Source organism: Chiloscyllium plagiosum, unplaced genomic scaffold (assembly GCF_037043375.1).
Source record: "Chiloscyllium plagiosum isolate Xiang-an unplaced genomic scaffold, Cpla_swu_hap1 HiC_scaffold_39, whole genome shotgun sequence".
In the NCBI taxonomy this organism is placed as follows: domain Eukaryota; kingdom Metazoa; phylum Chordata; class Chondrichthyes; order Orectolobiformes; family Hemiscylliidae; genus Chiloscyllium; species Chiloscyllium plagiosum.
In genome coordinates, this window is record NW_028270177.1 from 57,600,310 (window position 1) to 57,624,228 (window position 23,919).

Here is a 23,919-nt window from a genome sequence, read left to right on the forward strand (position 1 = left end):
CACTATCACACTGACTGCCTCACACTTACTGGGCCACTATCACCCTGACCCTCTCACAGTTACTGCGTCACGATCACACTGAACCCCTCACAGTTACTGCGTCACTATCACCCTGACTGCCTCACAGTTACTGCATCACTGTCACCCTAACCCACTCACAGTTACTGCATCACTGTCACCCTGACCCCCTCAAACTTACTGCGTCACTATCCCCGTGTCCCCCACACGCTTACTGAATCACTCCCACCCTGACCCCCTCACAATTACTGCATCACTATCATCCTGACCCCCTCACACTTACTGCATCACTGTCACCCTAATCGCCTCACACTTATTGTATCATTATCGCCCTGAACCCCTCACACTTACTGCATCACTATCACCCTGAACCCCTCACAGTTACTGCATCACTGTCACACTGACCCCTCACACTTATTGCGTCACTATCCCCTGTCCCCCACACGCTTACGTCGTCACTACCACCCTGGCCCCTCAAAAATTCCGGTGTCACTATCACCCTGACCACCTCACAGTTACTGCATCACTGTCACCCTGTCCTCCTCACACTTACTGTGTCACTATCGCCCTAACCCCCTCACACTTACTGCAACACTATCACCCTGAGCCCAAACACTTACTGGACCGCGATCACCCTGACCTCCTCACAGTTGCTGCATCAATGTCACCCAGATCCCCTCACACTTACTGTGTCACTATCACACGGACTGCCTCACACTTACTGGGCCACTATCACCCTGACCCTCTCACAGTTACTGCGTCACTATCACCCTGAACCCCTCACAGTTACTGCGTCACTATCACCCTGACTGCCTCACAGTTACTGCATCACTGTCACCCTGACCCACTCACAGTTATTGTATCACTGTCACCCTGACCCCCTCACACTTACTGCGTCACTATCACCGTGTCCCCCACACGCTTACTGAGTCACTCCCACCCTGACCCCCTCACAATTACTGCGTCACTATCATCCTGACCCGCTCACACTTACTGCATCACTGTCACCCAGACACCCTCACACTTACTGTGTCACTATTACCCTGACACCCTCACAGTTACTGCGTCACTATCACCCTGAACCCCTCACAGTTACTGCATCACGATCACACTGACCACCTCACACTTACTGTCTCACTATCACCCTGACCCCCACACACTTACTGGGCCACTATCACCCTGAGCCCTCACACTTACAGGGCCACTATCACCCTGACCCCCTCACACTTACTGCGTCACTACCACCCTGGACCCATCACAGTTAGTGCATCACTGTCACCCTGACCCCCTCACACTTACTGTGTCACTATCGCCCTAACCCCCTCACACTTACTGTGACGCTATCAACTTTACCCCCCACACTTACAGCGTCACTATCCCCCAGACCCGTACACGCTCACTGTGTCAGCATCGCCCTAAACCCCTCACACTTACTGCGTCACTATCACCCTGACCCCCTCACAGTTATTGCATCACTGTCACCCGGACCACCTCACACTTATTGCGTCACTGTCACCCTGAGCCCTCACACTTACTGGACCATTATCACCCTGACCCAATCACACTAACTTTGTCACTATTGCCCGAACCCCCTCACACTTACTGCGTCACTATAACCCTGACCGCCTCACAGTTACTGCATCACTATCACCCTGACTCTTTCACACTTATTGCATCACTGTCACCCTGACCCCCTCACAATTACTGCATCACTGTCACTCTGACCCCCTCACTAATACTGTGTCACTATCACCCTGACCCCGTCACATTTACTGTGTCACTATTACCATGAACCCTTCACAGGTACTGCATCAATGTCACCCTGGCACGCTGACACTTACTGTGTCACTTTCTCCCTGACCACCTCACACTTACTGGAATGCTATCACACTGACCCCTTCACACTTACTGTGTCATTATCGCCCTAACACCCTCTCACTTATTGCGTCACAATCACCCTGACCCCCTCACACTGGCTGCGTCACTATCACCCTGTCCCCCTCACACTTATTGCATCACTATCACCCTGACCCACTCACAGTTACTGCATCATTGTCACCCTGATCCCCTCACAATTACTGCGTCACTATCACCCTGACTCCCTCATGCTTACTGCGTCACTATCAACCTGATCTTCTCACAGTTACTGCATCCCCTCATAATTACTGTGTAACTATCACCATGACCCCCTCACACTTCTTGGGCCGCTAACACCCTGACCCCCTCACACTTACTGCGTCACTATCACTCCGACCGCCTCACACTTACTGTGTCACTATCATCCTGAGCCCACACACTTACTGGGCCACTATCACCCTGACCCACTCACACATACTGTGTCACTACCATCCTGACCCCCTCACAGTTACTGCATCACTATCACCCTGACACCCTCACACTTACTGCGTCACTGTCACCCTGAACCACCCCCACACTTACTGTGTCACTATCGCCCGATACCCCTCACACTTACTGCGTCAGTATCAACCTGACCCCCTCACAGTTACTGCATCACTGTCACCCTGCCCAGTCACACTTACTGTGTCACTAGCACCCTGACCCCCTCACCCTTACTGCATCACTATCACTCTGTCCCCCACGCACTTACTTCGTCACTATATCCCTGACCCCTCACACATACTGCATCACTACCCAGACCCCCTCACACTTACTGCGTCACTGTAAACATGACACAATTACTGTGTTACTATCCCCCTGATCCCCTCACACTTTCTGGGCCACTATCTCTCTGACCCCCACACACTAACTGCGTCACTATCACCCTGACCCACTCACACATACTGGATCACTATCACCATGACCCCCTCACACTAACTGTGTCACTGTCACCCTTTCATCGTCACACTTGCTGCGTCACTATCACCCTGACTCCCTCACACTTACTGCTCCAAAATCACCCTGACCCACACACACTGTGTCACTATTACCCTGTCCCCAACACAGTTGCTGCGTCACTCTCACCCTGAACCCTCATAATAACTGCGTCACTATCATCCAGACGCCCTCACACTTACTGGACCACTATCACCCTGACCCAATCACGCTTACTGTGTCACTATCACACTGACCCCCTCACACTTACTGCATCAATGTCACCCTGGCCCCCTCACACTTACTGTGTCACTATCACCCTGACCCCCTCACACGTACTGGGCCGCTATCACACTGACCCGCTCACAGTTACTGGGCCACTATCACCCTGACCCCCTCACACTTACTGTGTCACTATCGCCCTATCCCCCTCACACTTCTGCGTCTCTATCATCCTGACCCCCTGACACTTACTGCGTCACTATCACCCTGAGCCCTCACACTTACTGGGCCACTATCACCCTGACCCCCTCACACTAACTTTGTCACTATTGCCCAAACTCCCTCACACTTACTGCGTCACTATAACCCTGAAACCCTCACAGTTACTGCATCACTATCACCCTGACCCCCTCACACTTACTGCATCACTATCACCCTGACCCCGTCACAGTTACTGCATCACTGTCATCCTGACCCCCTCACACTTAATGTGTCACTATTACCCTGACGCCCTCACACTTACTGTGTCACTATCACCCCGACCCCCTCACAGTTACTGAATCACTGTCAACCGGATCCCCTCACACTTACTGTGTCACTATTACCCTGACACCCTCACACTTACTGGGCCACTATAACCCTGACCCCCTCAAACTTATTGTGTCACAATCTCCCTAACCCCCTCACATGTACTGCGTCACAACCACCCTGACCCCCTCACACTTATTGCATCACTACCACCCAGACCCCCGCACAGTTACTGCATCATTGCCAACCTGACCCCCTCACAATTACTGTGTCACTATCACCCTGACCCGCTCACACTTACTGCGTCACTATCACCCTGAACCCCTCACAGTTCCTGCAACAATGTCACTCTGACCCCTTCACGCTTATTGCGTCAGTATTGTCCTAACCCCCCCACAGTTACTGCGTTAATATCACCCCTACCACCTAACACATACTGTGTCACTATCACCCTGAGCCTACACACTTACTGGGCCACTGTCACCTTGACCCCTTCACACTTACTGTGTCATTATCACCCTAACCCGCTCACACTTACTGCGTCACTATCACCCTGAACCCCTCACAGTTACTGCATCACTATCATCCTGACCCCCTCAAAGTTATTGCACCACTCTCACCCTGGCCCCTCACACTTACTGTGTCACTTTCTCCCTGACCACCTCACACTTACTGGAATGCTATCACCCTGACCCCTTCACACTTACTGTGTCATTATCGCCCTAACACCCTCTCACTTATTGCGTCACAATCACCCTGACCCCCTCACACTGGCTGCGTCACTATCACCCTGTCCCCCTCACACTTATTGCATCACTATCACCCTGACCCCCTCACAGTTACTGCATCATTGTCACCCTGATCCCCTCACAATTACTGCGTCACTATCACCCTGACTCCCTCACGCTTACTGCGTCACTATCAACCTGATCTTCTCACAGTTACTGCATCAATGTCACCCTGACCCCCTCACAATTACTGTGTAACTATCACCATGACCCCCTCACACTTCTTGGGCCGCTAACACCCTGACCCCCTCACACTTACTGCGTCACTATCACTCCGACCGCCTCACACTTACTGTGTCACTATCATCCTGAGCCCACACACTTACTGGGCCACTATCACCCTGACCCCCTCACACTTACTGTGTCATTATCGCCCTAACCCGCTCACACTTACTGCGTCACTATCACCCTGAACCCCTCACAGTTACTGCATCACTATCATCCTGACCCCCTCACACTTACTGTGTCACTGTCACCCTGAACCCACCACACTTACGGTGTCACTGTCGTCCTAAACCCCTCACACTTACTGCGTCACTATCACCCTGACCCCCTCAAAGTTATTGCATCACTCTCACTCTGGCCCCTCACACTTACTGTGTCACTATCACCCTGTCCCCCCGCGCTTACTTCGTCACTATCACTCTGAACCCCTCACACTAACTACGTCACTTGAAACCTGACGTCATCGTACTTACTGTGTGACTATCAGCCTCTCCCTCTCACACTTACTGTGTCACTGTCACCCTGACGCCCACACTATAACTGTGTCACTGCCAGCCTGAACCCATAATACTTACTGCATCACTACCAACCTCTTCGCCTCACACATACTGCGTCAATATCAACCAGACCCCCTTCACACTTACTGCATCACTGTCATTCTGACCCCTCACAATTACTGCGTCACTATCACCCTGACCCCGTCATACTTTCTGTGCAAATATCGCCCTAACATCTTCACACTTACTGCGTCACTATCACCCTGTCCCACACACGCTAACTTCATCACAATCATCCTGACCCCCTCACACTTACTGCATCACTATCACCCTGTCCCCCACACGCTTACTTCGTCACTAAAACACTGAATTCTCACACTAACTGCATCACTATCACTCTGTCCCCGACACGCTTACTTCGTCACTACCACCCTGACCCCCTCACACTTACTGCCTCACTATCACCCTGACCCCCTCACACTTACTGCATCACTATCACTCTGTCCCTCACACGCTTACTTCGTTACTATCACCCTGACCCCTCACACCTCCTGCATCACTACCCACACGCCCTCACACTGACTGCGTCACTGCCACCCTGACACCCTCATAATTACTGCGTCACTATCACCGTGACCCCCTCACACTTACAGGGCTTCTATCTTCCTGACACCCTCACACTAACTGCGTCACTATCACCCAGACCCCCTCACACTAACTGTGTCTCTGTCACCCTTTCCTCGTCACACTTACTGCGTCACTATCACCCTGACCGCCTCACACTTACTGGTCCACTATAACCCTGCCCCACTCGCACTGTGTCACTATTACCCTGTCCCCAATACACTTAATTCGTCACTTTCACCCTGACCCCTCATAATAACTGCGTCACTACCAACCAGACGCCCACAAACTTACTGGACCACTACCACCCTGACACACTCAAACTTACTGTGTCACTATCACCCTGATCCCCTCACACTTACTGCGTCACTATCACCCTGATCCACTCACAGTAACTGTGTCACTACCAGCTGACCCCCTCACACATACTGGGCCACAATCACCCAGACCCCGACACACTAACTGTGTCACTGTCACCCTTACCTCGTCACACTTACTGCGTCACTATTAGCCTGACCCCCTCACACTTACTGTTCCACTATCACCCTGATCCACTCACACTGTGTCACTATTACCCTGTCCCCAACACAGTTACTGCGTCACTTTCACCCTGACCCCTCATCATAACTGCCTCACTATCACCCAGACGCCCTCACACTTACTGGACCACTATCACACTGACCGCCTCACACTTCCTGTGTCACTATCACCCTGATCCCATCACACTTACTGCATCACTATCACTCTGTCCCACACACGCTTACTTCGTCACTATCACCCTGACCCCTCACACTTACAGTGTCACTATCACCCTAAATCCCTCAATCATACTGTGTCACTATCACCCTGATCCACTCACACTGTGTCACTATTACCCTGTCCCCAACACAGTTACTGCGTCACTTTCACCCTGACCCCTCATCATAACTGCCTCACTATCACCCAGACGCCCTCACACTTACTGGACCACTATCACACTGACCGCCTCACACTTCCTGTGTCACTATCACCCTGATCCCATCACACTTACTGCATCACTATCACTCTGTCCCACACACGCTTACTTCGTCACTATCACCCTGACCCCTCACACTTACAGTGTCACTATCACCCTAAATCCCTCAATCATACTGTGTCACTATCACCCTGACCCCCTCACACTTGCTACATCAATGTCAGCCTTGCCCCCTCACACTTACTGCGTCACTATCACCCTGACCCCCTCACACTTACTGTGTCACTATCACCCTGAGCCCTCACACTTAATGTGCCAATACCACCCTGACCCACTCACACTGACTTTCTCACTATTACCCGAACTCCCTCACACTTACTGCGTCACTATAACTCTGACCCCCTCACACTTCATGCATCACTGTCACCATGACCCCCTCACAATTACTGCATCACTGTTACCCTGACCCCCTCACAATTACTCTGTCACTATCACCCTGAACTCTTCACATTTACTGCGTCATATCACCCTGACCCCCTCGCAGTTACTGCATTAACGTCACCCTGGCCCGCTCACACTCACTGTGTCACTTTCACACTGACACCTTCAAACTTACTGGGCTGCTATCAGCCTGACACCCTCACGCTTACTGTGTCACTATCGCCCTGATACCCTCACAGTTACTGCATCACCATCACCTTGACCAACTCACATTTACTGTGTCACTATCAACGTGACCCGCTCACACTAACTGCATCACTATCTCCCTGACCCCCTCACACTTACTGCGTCACTATCACCCTGACCACCTCACACTTACTGCATCACTATCAACCTGACCCCCTCACACTTGCTGCCTCACTGACACCCAGAGCCGTCACACTTACTGGGTCACTATCACTCTGACCCCCTCACACTTACTATGTCACTATCACGCTGACCCCCTCACAGTTACTGCATCACTGTCACCCGGATCTCCTTACACTTACAGTGTCACTAACACCCTGAGCCCTCACCCGTACTGGGCGACTAACACCCTGACCCCTCGCACTTTCTGCATCACTATCACCCTGAAGCCCTTACAGTTACTGCATCACTATAACCCTGACCCCCTCGCAATTATTGTGTCACTATCGCCCTAACCCCCTCACACTTACTGCGTCACTATCACCCTGACCCCCTCACACTTACTGGGCCACTATCGCCCTAACCCCCTCACACCTACTGCGTCACGATCACCCGACTGGCTCGCACTTACTGTGTCACTATCACCCTGAGCCCCTCACACTTACTGGGCCGCGGTCACCCTGACTCCCTCACACTTACAGTGTCACTATCACCCAAAACCCCTCACACCTATTGTTTCACTATCAACCTGAACCCCTCAAACTTACTGCATCAATGTCACCCTGGCCCCCTCAAACGTACTGCGTCACGACACCCTGACACCCTCAGACATACTGGGCCGCAATCACCCTGATCCCCTCACACTCACTGGGCCGCTATCACGCTGACCCACTCACATTTACTGTGTCACAATCTCCCTAACCCCCTCACACTTCTGTGTCACTATCACGCTGACCCCCTCACACTTACTGCGTCACTATCACCCTGAGCCCTCACCCGTACTGGGCGACTAACACCCTGACCCCTCGCACTTACTGCATCACTATCACCCTGAAGCCCTTACAGTTACTGCATCACTATCACCCTGACCCCCTCGCAATTATTGTGTCACTATCGCCCTAACCCCCTCACACTTACTGCGTCACTATCACCCTGACCCCCTCACACTTACTGGGCCACTATCGCCCTAACCCCCTCACACTTACTGCGTCACGATCACCCGACTGGCTCACACTTACTGTGTCACTATCACCCTGAGCCCCTCACACTTACTGGGCCGCGGTCACCCTGACTCCCTCACACTTACAGTGTCACTATCACCCAAAACCCCTCACACCTATTGTTTCACTATCAACCTGAACCCCTCAAACTTACTGCATCAATGTCACCCTGGCCCCCTCAAACGTACTGCGTCACGACACCCTGACACCCTCAGACATACTGGGCCGCAATCACCCTGATCCCCTCACATTCACTGGGCCGCTATCACCCTGACCCACTCACATTTACTGTGTCACAATCTCCCTAACCCCCTCACACTTCTGTGTCACTATCACGCTGACCCCCTCACACTTACTGCGTCACTATCACCCTGAGCCCGCACACTTACTGGGCCACTATCACCCTGACCCCCTCACACTTAATGCATCACTGTCACTCTGACCCCCTCACAATTACTCCATCACTGTCACCCTGACGCCCTCACACTTACTGCGTCACAATCACCCAGACCCCCTCACACTTTTTGTGTCACTATCGCCCTGACCCCCTCACATTTACTGCATCACCATCACCCTGACCCCCTCACATTTACTGTGTCACTATCAACCTGACCCGCTCACACATACTGCATCACGATCTCCCTGACTCCCTCACATTTACTGCTTCACTATCACCCTGAGCACTAATACTTAATGGGCCACTATCACCCTGACCACCTCACACTTGCTGCATCACTATCAACCTGACCCCTTCACACTTGCTGCCTTACTATCACCCAGATCCATCACAGTTACTGGGCCACTATCACTCTGACCCCCTCACACTCACTGTGTTACTATCACCCTCACCCCCTCACAGTTACTGCATCACAGTCACCCGGTTCCCCTCACACTTACTGCGTCACGATCACCCTGAGCCCTCACACGTACTGGGACAATAACACCCTGACCCCCTCGCACTTACTGCGTCACTATCACCCTGACCCCCTCACAGTTACTGCATCACTATCACCCTGACCCCCTCGCAATCACTGTGTCACTGTCACCCTGACTCCCTCAGACTTACTGTGTCACTATCGCCCTAGGCCCCTCACACTTACTGCGTCACTTTCACCCTGACCCCCTCACGCTTACTGGGCCACTATCCCCCAAACCCCCTCACACTTACTGCGTCACTATCACCCCAACCGCCTCACACTTACTGTGTCACTATCACCCTGAGCCCCTCACACTTACTGGGACGCTATCACCATGACCCCCTCACACTTTTTGCATCAATGTCACCCTGGCCCCCTCACATGTACTGCGTCACTAACACCCTGACCCCCTCAGACATACTGGGCCGCAATCACCATGATCCCCTCACACTTACTGTGTTACAATGTCCATAACCCCCTCAGACTTCTGCGTCACTATCACGCTGACCCCCTCACACTTACTGCGTCACTATCACCCTGAGCCCTCACACTTACTGGGCCACGACCACCCGGACCCCCTCACACTTACTGCGTCACTATCACTCTGACCCCCTCACAGTTACTGCATCACTATCACCCTGACTTCCTCGCAATTACGGTGTCACTATCACCTTGACCCCCTCAGACTTACTGGGCCGCTGTCACCCTGACCCCCTCACACTTACTGTGTCACTTTCGCCCTGACCCCCTGACACTTACTGCGTCACTATCACTCTGACCTCCTCACACTTAGTGGGCCGCTATCACCCTGACCCCCTCCCACTTACTGGGCCACTCTCGCCCCAACACCCTCACAATTACTGCGTCACTATCTCCCTGACCCCCTCACACTTACTGTGTCACTATCACCCTGAGCCCACACACTTACTGGGCCACTATCACCCTGACCCCCTCACAGTTACTGCATCACTATCACCCTGACCCCCTCGCAATTACTGTGTCACTATCACCCTTACTCCCTCAGACTTACTGTGTCACTATCGCCCTAGGCCTCTCACACTTACTGCGTCACTATCACCCTGACCCCCTCACAGTTATTGCATCACTCTCACCCTGGCGCCTCACACATACTGTGTCACTATCACCCTGTGCCCCAAACGCTTACTTCGTCACAATCACCCTGACCCCCTCACACTTGTTGTGTCACTATCACCATGAGCCCTCACACTGACTGGGCCACTATCACCCTGACACCCTCACACTTTCTGTGTCACTATCATCCTGGCCCGCTCATAGTTACTACATCACAATCACCCTGACCCCCTTACACTTACTGAGCCACTATCACCCTGATCGCCTCACAGTTACTGCATCACTATCACCCTGACCCCCTCACACTTACTGCATCACTATCATCCTGACCCCCTCACATTAACTGTGTTGCTATCAACCTGACCCCCTCACAATTACTGCGTCACTATCTCGCTGACCCCCTCACACTTACTGCGTCACTATCACCCTGACCCCCTCACACTTACTGTGTCACTATCACCCTGACCCCCTCACACTTACTGCATCACTATCACCCTGAACCCCTCACACTTACTGTGTCACTATCACCCTGACCCCTCACAGTTAATGCATCACAGTCACCCGGATCCCCTCACACTTACTGTGTCACTATCACCCTCACACCCTCACACTTACTGTGTCACTATCACCCTGACTCCCTCATACTTAGTGTGTCACAATCGCCCTAACCCCCTCACACTTACTGCAGCACTATCACCCTGACCATCTGACACTTACACCGTCACTAACACCCTGAGCCCTCACACTTACAGGGTCACTGACACCATGACCCCCTCACAGCTACTGCATCACTTTCACCCTGACGCCCTCACACTTACTGCGACACTATTACCCTGACCACCTCACAATTACTGCATCACTGTAACCCAGACCCCCTCGCAATTACTGTGTGACAATCACTCTGACCCCCTCAAACTTACTGGGCCGCTATCACGCTGACCCCCTCAGACTTACTGTGTCACTATCGCCCTAACCCCCTCACACTTACTGCGTCACTATAACCCTGAGCCCTCACACTTACTGGGCCACAATCACCCTGAACCCCTCACACTTACTGCGTCACTATCACTCTGACCCCCTCACAGTTACTGGAATACTATCACCCTGACTTCCTCGCAATTACTGTGTCACTATCACCCTGACCCCCTCAGACTTACTGGGCCACTGTCACCCTGACCCCCTCACACTTACTGTGTCACTTTCGCCATGACCCCCTGAAACTTACTGCGTCACTATCACTCTGACCCCCTCACACTTACTGGGCCGCTATCACCCTGAACCCCTCACACTTTCTGGGCCACTGTCGCCCCAACCCTCTCACACGTATTGCGTCACTATCACCCTGACCGCCTCACACTTACTGTGTCACTATCGCCCTAAACCCCTCTGAGCCCACACACTTACTGTGCCACTATCACCCTGATTGCCTCAAAGTTACTGCATCACTATCACCCTGACCCCCTCAAACTTACTGCGTCACTGTCACCCTGAACACCCCACACATACTGTGTCACTATCGCCCTAAACCCCTCACACTTACTGTGTCACTATCACCCTGACACCCTCACACTTTCTGTGTCACTATCATCCTGGTCCCCTCACAGTTACTGCAACACAATCACCCTGACCCCCTCACACTTACTGAGCCACTATCACCCTGATTGCCTCACAGTTACTGCATCACTATCACCCTGACCCCCTCACAATTACTGCGTCACTATCTCCCTGACCCCCTCACACTTACTGCGTCACTATCACCCTGAGCCCTCACACTTACTGGGTGACTATCACCCGGATCCCCTCACACTTACTGTGTCACTATCACCCTCACACCCTCACACTTACTGGCCCACTATCACTCTGACTCCCTCATACTTAGTGTGTCACAATCGCCCTAACCCCCTCACACTTAATGCATCACTATCACCCTGACCATCTGACACAGCGTCACTAACACCCTGAGCCCTCACACTTACAGGGCCACTGACACCCTGACCCCTTCACAGCTACTGCATCACTGTCACCCTGACGCCCTCACACTTACTGCGACACTATTAACCTGACCACCTCACAATTACTGCATCACTGTCACCCAGACCCCCTTGCAATTAGTGTCTGACAATCACCCTGACCCCCTCACAGTTATTACACCACTCGCACCCTGGCCCCTCATACTTACTGTGTGACAATCACCCTGTCCCCCAAATGCTTACTTCGTCACAAACACCCTGACCCCCTCACACGTGCTGCGTCACTATCACCATGAGCCCTCACACTTACTGGGCCAATATCACCCTGACACCCTCACACTTTCTGTGTCACTATCATCTTGGCCCTCTCACAGTTACTGCATCACAATCACCCTGACCCCCTCACACTTACTAAGCCACTATCACCCGGATCGCCTCACAGTTACTGCATCACTATCACCCTGACCCCCTCACATTTACTGTGTTGCTATCAACCTCACCCGCTCACACTTACTGCATCACTATCACCCTGACCCCCTCACATTTACTGTGTTACTATCAAACTGACCCCCTCACAATTACTGCGTCACTATCTCCCTGACCCCCTCACACTTACTGCGTCACTATCACCCTGAGCCCTCACACTTACTGGGCCACTATCACCCTGACCATCTGACACTTACAGCGTCACTAACACCCTGACCACCTCACACTTGCTGCATCACTATCAACCTGACCCCTTCACACTTGCTGCCTCACTATCACCCAGATCCATCACAGTTACTGGGCCACTATCACTCTGACCCCCTCACACTTACTGTGTTACTATCACCCTGACCCCCTCACAGTTACTGCATCACAGTCACCCGGTTCCCCTCACACTTACTGCGTCACTATCACCCTGAGCCCTCACCCGTACTGGGCCAATAACACCCTGACCCCCTCGCAATTACTGCGTCACTATCACCCTGTCCCCCTCACAGTTACTGCATTACTATCACCCTGACCCACTCGCAATTACTGTGTCACTATCGCCCTAGGCCCCTCACACTTACTGCGTCACCTTCACCCTGACCCCCTCACGCTTACTGGGCCACTATCCCCCTAACCCCCTCACACTTACTGCGTCACTATCACCCCAACCGCCTCACACTTACTGTGCCACTATCTCCCTGACCCCCTCACACTTACTGTGTCACTATCACCCTGAGCCCACACACTTACTGGGCCACTATCACTCTGACCTCCTCACAATTACTGGGCCGCTATCACCCTGGCACCCTCACACGTATTGGGCCACTATCACCCTGTTCGCCTCACAGTTACTGTATCACTATCACACTGACCCTCTCACATTTACTGTGTCACTATCAACCTCACCCGCTCACACTTACTGCATCACTATCATCCCGAACCCCTCACATTTACTGTGTCACTATCGCCCTAACCCCCTCACAGTTACGACATCACCATCACCCTGACCCCCTTACACTTACTGAGCCACTATCACCCTGTTCGCCTCACAGTTACTGCATCACTATCACACTGACCCTCTCACATTTACTGTGTCACTATCAACCTCACCCGCTCACACTTACTGTATCACTATCATCCTGAACCCCTCACATTTACTGTGTCACTATCACCCTGACACCCTCACACTTACTGGGCCACTATCACCCTGACTATCTGACACTTACAGCGTCACTAACACCCTGAGCCCTCACACTTACAGGGCCACTGACTCCCTGACCCCCTCACAGCTACTGCATCACTGTCACCCTGACGCCCTCACACTTACTGCGACACTATTACCCTGACCACCTCACAATTACTGCATCACTGTCACCCAGACCCGCTCGCAATTACTGTGTGATAATCATCCTGACCCCCTCAAACTTACTGGGCCGCTATCACGCTGACCCCCTCAGACTTACTGTGTCACTATCGCCCTAACCCCCTCACACCTACTGCGTCACTATAACCCTGAGCCCTCACACTTACTGTGTCACTATCACCCTGACCCCTCACAGTTACTGCATCACAGTCACCCGGAACCCCTCACACTTACTGTGTCACTATCACCCTGACACCCTCACACTTACTGTGTCACTATCACCCTGACTCCCTCATACTTAGTTTGTCACAATCGCCCTAACCTAAGTGTGAGGGGGTCAGGGTAATAGTGACGCAGTAAGTGTGAGGGGGTCAGGGAGATAGTGACGCAGTAACTTTGAGGCAATCAGGGTGATAGTGGCACAGTAAGTGTGTGGGCTCAGGGTGATAGTGACACAGTAAGTGTGAGGCGGTCAGGGTGATAGTGACGCAATACGTGTGAGGGGGTTAGGGCGACAGTGGCCCAGTAAGTGTGAGGGGGTCAGGGTGACGCAGTTATTACATCACTCGCACCCTGGCTCCTCACACTTACTGTGTGACAATCACCCTGTCCCCCAAACGCTTACTTCGTCACAAACACCCTGACCCCCTCACACTTGCTGCGTCACTATCACCATGAGCCCTCGCACTTACTGGGCCAATATCATTCTGACACCGTCACACTTTCTGTGTCACTATCATCCTGGCCCCCTCACAGTTACTGCATCACAATCACCCTGACCCGCTCACACTTACTAAGCCACTATCACCCTGATCGCCTCACAGTTACTGCATCACTATCACCCTGACCCCCTCACATTTACTGAGTTACTATCAACCTCACCCGCTCACAATTACTGCGTCACTATCACCCTGACCCCCTCACACGTACTGCATCACTATCACCCTGAACCCCTCACACTTGCTGCCTCACTATCCCCCTGACCCCCTCACAGTTACCGCATCACTGTCACCCGGATCCCCTCACACTTACTGTGTCACCATCACCCTGACACCCTCACACTTACTGGGTCACTATCACCCTGACTTCCTCATACTTAGTGTGTCACAATCGCCCTAACCACCTCACACTGACTGCGTCACTATCACCCTGAACCCCTCACACTTACAGCGTCACTAACACCCTGAGCCCTCACACTTGCTGCGCCACTAACACCCTGGCCCCCTCACACTTACTGTGTCACTATCACCCCAAACCCCTCACACGTACTGCGTCACTATCACCCTGACCCCCTCACAGTTACTGCATCACTGTCACCCTAACCCCCTCACAATTACAGTGTCACTATCACCCTGACCCCCTCACACTTACTGGGCTGCTATCACCCTGACCCCCTCACGCTTACTGGGCCTCTATCCCCCTAACCCCCTCACACTTACTGCGTCACTATCACCCTGACCGCCTCACACTTGCTGTGTCACTATCACCCTGACGCCCTCACAGTTACTGTGTCAGTATCGCCCTTATCCCCTCACACATACTGCATCACTATCACCCTGACCCCCTTACAGTTATTGCTTCACTAACACCTTGACCCCTCACACTTACTACGTCACTGTCACCCTGAAACCCCAACATTTACTACCTCACTATCACCCTCAACCCCTCACACTTACTGCGTCACTATCACCCTGACCCCCTCACACTTACTGGGCTGCTATCACCCTGACCCCCTCACGCTTACTGGGCCTCTATCCCCCTAACCCCCTCACACTTACTGCGTCACTATCACCCTGACCGCCTCACACTTGCTGTGTCACTATCACCCTGACGCCCTCACAGTTACTGTGTCAGAATCGCCCTTATCCCCTCACACATACTGCATCACTATCACCCTGACCCCCTCACAGTTATTGCATCACTAACACCTTGACCCCCTCACACTTACTACGTCACTGTCACCCTGAACCCCCCACATTTACTACCTCACTATCACCCTCAACCCCTCACACTTACTGCGTCACTATCAGCCTGACCCCCTCACAGTTACTGCATCACTGTCACCATCACCCCTCACACTTACTGTGGAACTATCTCCCTGTCTCCCACACTCTTACTTCGTCACTATCACCCTGACCCCCTCACACTAATTACGTCACTGGAATCCTGACGTCATCGTACTTACTGTGTGACTTGCAGCCTCTCCCTCTCACACTGACTGTGTCACTGTCACTCTGACACCTACACTATAACTGCGTCACTGCCATCCTGAACCCATAATACTTACTGCATCACTACCAGCCTCTTCGCCTCACACATACTGCGTCAATATCAACCAGACCCCCTCACACTTACTGCATCACTGTCATCCTGACCCCTCACAATTACTGCGTCACTATCACCCTGACCCCCTCACACTTACTGAGCCACTATTACCCTGACCCCGTCACACATTCTGTGTCAATATGTGGGCGGCATGGTGGCACAGTGGTTAGCACTGCTGCCTCACGGCGCCAGAGACCCGGGTTGAATTACCGCCTCAGGCGACTGACTGTGTGGAGTTTGCACGTTCTCCCCGTGTCTGCGTGGGTTTCCTCCGGGTGCTCCGGTTTCCTCCCACCTCCAAAGATGTGCAGGTCAGGTGATTTGGCCCTGCTAAATTGCCCGTAGTGTTTGGTAAGGGGTAAATGTAGAGGTATGGGTGGGTTGCGCTTCGGCGGGGCGGTGTGGACTTGTTGGGCCGAAGAGCCTGTTTCCACACTGTAAGTAATCTAATCCAATCTAATATCCCCCTAACACCCTCACACTTACTGCGTCACTATCACCCTGACCCTCTCACACATACTGCGTCACTATCACCCTGTCCCCCTCGCAATTAATGCATCATCGTCACCCTGACTCCCTCACACCTACTGTGTCTCTATCACCATGACCCACTCACACTTACTGCGTCACTATCACCCTGACACCCTCACACTTACTGTGTCACTATTACCCTGAGAGCTCACACTTACTGGAACAATATCACCCTCATCCACTCACACTTACTGCGTCACTATCACCCTAAACCCCTCACTCTTACTGCGTCACTATCACCCTGACCCCCTCACACTTACTGCATCAATGTTACCCTGACGGCCTCACACTTACTCTGTCACTATCACCCTGATCCCCTCATACTTACTGGGCCACTATCACTCTGAACCCCTCACATTTTCTTTGTCATTATCGACCTAACCCCGTCTCACTTACTGCGTCACAATCACCTGACCCCCTCACACTTACAGCGTCACTAACACCCTGAGCCCTCACACTTACTGGGCCACTAACACCCTGAGCCCCTCACATTACTGTGTCACTATTGCCCTAGACCCCTCACACTTACTGCGTCACTATCACCCTGACCCCATCACAGTTACTGCATCTCTGCCACCCTGACCCCCTCACAATTGCTGTGTCATTATCGCCCTGACCCCCTCACTTTTACTGCGTCACTATCAACCTGACCCCCTCACAGTTACTACATCAATGTCACCCTGGCCCGCTCACACTTTCTGTGTCACTTTCACCCTGACCCCCTCACACTTACTGTGTCACTATCGCCCTAACCCCCTCTCATTTATTGCGTGACAATCAGCCTGACCCCCTCATTTTGCTGCGTCACTATCACTCTGAGCCCTCACACTTCCTGGGACGCTATCATCCTGACCCCCTCACATTTACTGGGCCACTATCTCCCTGACCCCCTCATCGTTACTGCATCTCTATCACCTTGACCCCCTCACACTTGCTGCATCACTATCACCATGACCCCCTCACACGTAGTGCGTCACAATCACCCTGAGCCCTCACATTTACTGGGCCACTATCACCCTGACCCCCTCAAGGTTACTGCATCAATGTCACCCTGACTCCCTCACAATTACTGTGTCACTATCACCCTGACCCTCTCAGACCTATTGGGCCGCTATCACCCTGACCCCCTCACACTTACTGTGTCACTATTGCTCTAACCCCCTCACACGTACTGCGTCACTATCACCCTGAGCCCTCACGCTTACTCGGGCACTATCACCCTGACCCTCTCACATTTACTGCGTCACTATCACACTGAGCCCCTCATACTTACTGGGCCACTATCACCCTGATCCACTCACACTTACTGTGTCACTGTCGCCCTAACGCTCTCACACTTACTGCGTCACTATCACCCTGACCCCCTCACACCTCCGGTGTCACTGTCACCGTGACCCCCTCACACTTGCTGTGTGACTGTCACCCTGACACCCACACAATAACTGCGTCACTGTCACCGTAACCTCCTCACACTTACTGCGTCACTGCCACCCTGACCCCATAATACGCACTGCGTCACTATCAAAGTTTCCCTCTCACACAAACTGCATCACTATCACCATGACGCCCTCACAGTTACTGTGTCACTGTCACCGTGACACACACACACACCAACTGCGTCACTGTCACCGTGACCTCATCGTACTTACTGTGTCTCTACCAACCTCTCCCTCTCACTTTTACAGTGTCACTGTCACCCTGACCCCCGCACACTTACTGCGCCACTATCACCCTGACCCGCTCACACACTCAACTGTCACTATTACCTTGATCCCCCTTCACTATCAGCCTGACTCCCGTACATTGCTGCATCACTATGAGCCAGACCCCCTCACACTTACTGCGTCACTGTCACTATAACGGCCCCACACTGACTGCGTCACTATCTCCCTTACACACCGATACGTATTGTGTAACTATCAGCCTGATCCCCTCACACTTACTGCGTCAGTGACAGCCTGTCCCCTCGCACTTATTGCATCATTATAGACTGACCCCGACTCACACTTATTGCCTCATGATCAACCTAACACCATCACAGTTACTGTGTCATTAGCAGCCTGACACCTCCACACTTACTGCGTCACTATCAGCCTGAACTCCTCACACTTTCTGCGTCACTATCACCTTTACCCCTCACACTTACTGCGTCATTATAGACTGACCCCCACTCACACTTACTCTGTCACTGACACTCTGACCCCTCACATTTAGTCTGTCACTATCACCCTGACCCCCTCACACTTACTGCATCACTGTCACCCTGACCCCTCACATGTAGTCTGTCAGTATCACCCTGATCCCCTTACATGACTGCGTCACTGTCACCCTGACCCCTCACATTTAGTCTGTCAGTATCACCCTGACCCTTTTACATGACTGCGTCACTGTGATCCTAACCGCTCACATTTAGTCTGTCACTATCACCCTGACCCCCTCACACTTGCTGCTTCACAGACAAACTGACCCCTCATACTTACTGCGTCATTGTCACCCTGCTCCCATCACACTTTCTGAGTCACTATAGACTGATCCCTCACATTTACTGCGTCACTATCAGCCTGACCCCCTCATACTTTCTGCGTCACTATCACCATTACCCCCACACTTACTGTGTCACGATCAACCTAACACCATCACAGTTACTGTGTCATTACCAGCCTTACCCCCTCACACTTACTGCATCACTATCAGCCTGACCCCCTCAAACGTACAGCGTCACTTCCAGCCTCTCCCTCTCACACTTATTGCATCACTATCATTCTGACCCCCTCACACTTACTGCATCACTATCACCCTGACCCCCTCATACTTACTGCATCACTATCACCCTGACTCCCTCTCACTGACTCCGTAACTATCACCCTGAGCCCCTCACACTTACTGCGTTCACTATCACCCTGAGCCCCTCACACTTACTGCGTCACTATCACCCTGAAACCCTCACACTTGCTGCGTTACTGTCACCCTGACCCTGTCACACTTAACGCGTGACTATCACCCTGACACCCTCACACTTACTGCATCGCTGTCATTCTGACAATGTCACACTTACTGCGTCACTATCACCCTGAACCCCTCACACTGTTTGAGTCACTGTCTCACTGATCCCCTCACACTTACTGCATGACTATCATCCTGACCCTGTCACATTTACTGCGTCACTATCACCCTGAGCCCCTCACAGTTACTGCGTCGCTATAACCCTGACCCCTCACATTGCATCACTATCACCCTGACACCTCACACACTGCGACACTTTCACCTTTGCACCCCCACACTGACTGTGTTACTATCAGCCTGACACCCTCACACTTACTGTGTAACTGCCAGCCTCTCTCTCTCACACTTACTGCGTCACTACCACCCTGAAACCCTCACACTTGCTGCGTTACTGTCACCCTGACCCTGTCACACTTAACGCGTGACTATCACTCTGGCACCCTCACACTTACTACATCACTGTCATTCTGACACTGTTACACTTACTGCGTCACTATCACCCTGAACCCCTCACATTGTTTGAGTCACTGTCTCACTGATCCCCTCACACTTACTGCATCGCTATCATCCTGACCCTGTCACATTTACTGCGTCACTATCACCCTAAGCCCCTCACAGTTATTGCGTCGCTATAACCCTGACCCCTCACATTGCATCACTATCACCCTGACACCTCACACTTACTGCGACACTTTCACCTTTACACCCCCACATTGACTGTGTTACTATCAGCCTGACACCCTCACACTTACTGTGTAACTGCCAGCCTCTCCCTCTCACAATTACTGTGTTACTGTCATCCTGACCCCCTCACTCTTACTGCATCACTATAGGCTGACCACTCACACTCACTGCATCGCTATCAGACTGACCCACACACTTACTGCATCACGATCAACATTATGCCCTCACACTTACTGCATCACTATCAGCCTGACCCCTCACACTTACTGCGTCGCTATAACCCTGACACCTCACACTGCGTCACTATCACCCTGATCCCCTCACACTTACTGCATCACGATCAACCTTACACCATCACAGCATCACAGTTACTGTGTTACTGCCAGCCTTTCCCCTCACACTTACTGCATCACTTACATTCTGACCCCTCACAGTGCGTCGCTTTCACCCTGCCCCCCTCAGAATTACTGCGTCACTGTCAGTCTGACCCCTCACACTTACTGCATCACTATCACCATAACGCCTCCACACTGACTGCATCACTATCACCCTTATACCCCGACACTTTTTGCGTCACTATCATCCCGGCCCTCTCACACTTACTACGTCAGTGTCACCCTGAACCCCTCACACTTACTGCGTCACTATAGACTGACGCCCACTCAGACTTACTGCGTTATGATCAACCTAACATCATCACAGTTACTGTGTCATTAGCAGCCTGACCCCCTCACACTTACTGCGTCAATATCAGCCTAACCCCCTCACACTTACTGCATCACTGTCACCCTGACCTCTCACATGTCGTCTGTCAGTGTCACCCTGACCCACTTACATGACTGCGTCACTGTCACCCTGACCCCTCACATTTAGTCTGTCACTATCACCCTGACCCCCTCACACTTGCTGCTTCACAGACAATTTGACCCCCTCATACTTACTGCGTCAGTGTTACCCTGATCCCCTCACACTTACTGCGTCACTATCACCCTGACCGCCTCACACTTGCTGTGTCACTATCACCCTGACGCCCTCACAGTTACTGTGTCAGTATCGTCCTTATCCCCTCACACATACTGCATCACTATCACCCTGACCCCCTTACAGTTATTGCTTCACTAACACCTTGACCCCTCACACTTACTACGTCACTGTCACCCTGAACCCCCCACATTTACTACCTCACTATCACCCTCAACCCCTCACACTTACTGCGTCACTATCACCCTGACCCCCTCACACTTACTGGGCTGCTATCACCCTGACCTCCTCACGCTTACTGGGCCTCTATCCCCCTAACCCCCTCACACTTACTGCGTCACTATCACCCTGACCGCCTCACACTTGCTGTGTCACTATCACCCTGACGCCCTCACAGTTACTGTGTCAGAATCGCCCTTATCCCCTCACACATACTGCATCACTATCACCCTGACCCCCTCACAGTTATTGCATCACTAACACCTTGACCCCCTCACACTTACTACGTCACTGTCACCCTGAACCCCCCACATTTACTACCTCACTATCACCCTCAACCCCTCACACTTACTGCGTCACTATCAGCCTGACCCCCTCACAGTTACTGCATCACTGTCACCATCACCCCTCACACTTACTGTGGAACTATCTCCCTGTCTCCCACACTCTTACTTCGTCACTATCACCCTGACCCCCTCACACTAATTACGTCACTGGAATCCTGACGTCATCGTACTTACTGTGTGACTTGCAGCCTCTCCCTCTCACACTGACTGTGTCACTGTCACTCTGACACCTACACTATAACTGCGTCACTGCCATCCTGAACCCATAATACTTACTGCATCACTACCAGCCTCTTCGCCTCACACATACTGCGTCAATATCAACCAGACCCCCTCACACTTACTGCATCACTGTCATCCTGACCCCTCACAATTACTGCGTCACTATCACCCTGACCCCCTCACACTTACTGAGCCACTATTACCCTGACCCCGTCACACATTCTGTGTCAATATGTGGGCGGCATGGTGGCACAGTGGTTAGCACTGCTGCCTCACGGCGCCAGAGACCCGGGTTGAATTACCGCCTCAGGCGACTGACTGTGTGGAGTTTGCACGTTCTCCCCGTGTCTGCGTGGGTTTCCTCCGGGTGCTCCGGTTTCCTCCCACCTCCAAAGATGTGCAGGTCAGGTGATTTGGCCCTGCTAAATTGCCCGTAGTGTTTGGTAAGGGGTAAATGTAGAGGTATGGGTGGGTTGCGCTTCGGCGGGGCGGTGTGGACTTGTTGGGCCGAAGAGCCTGTTTCCACACTGTAAGTAATCTAATCCAATCTAATATCCCCCTAACACCCTCACACTTACTGCGTCACTATCACCCTGACCCTCTCACACATACTGCGTCACTATCACCCTGTCCCCCTCGCAATTAATGCATCATCGTCACCCTGACTCCCTCACACCTACTGTGTCTCTATCACCATGACCCACTCACACTTACTGCGTCACTATCACCCTGACACCCTCACACTTACTGTGTCACTATTACCCTGAGAGCTCACACTTACTGGAACAATATCACCCTCATCCACTCACACTTACTGCGTCACTATCACCCTAAACCCCTCACTCTTACTGCGTCACTATCACCCTGACCCCCTCACACTTACTGCATCAATGTTACCCTGACGGCCTCACACTTACTCTGTCACTATCACCCTGATCCCCTCATACTTACTGGGCCACTATCACTCTGAACCCCTCACATTTTCTTTGTCATTATCGACCTAACCCCGTCTCACTTACTGCGTCACAATCACCTGACCCCCTCACACTTACAGCGTCACTAACACCCTGAGCCCTCACACTTACTGGGCCACTAACACCCTGAGCCCCTCACATTACTGTGTCACTATTGCCCTAGACCCCTCACACTTACTGCGTCACTATCACCCTGACCCCATCACAGTTACTGCATCTCTGCCACCCTGACCCCCTCACAATTGCTGTGTCATTATCGCCCTGACCCCCTCACTTTTACT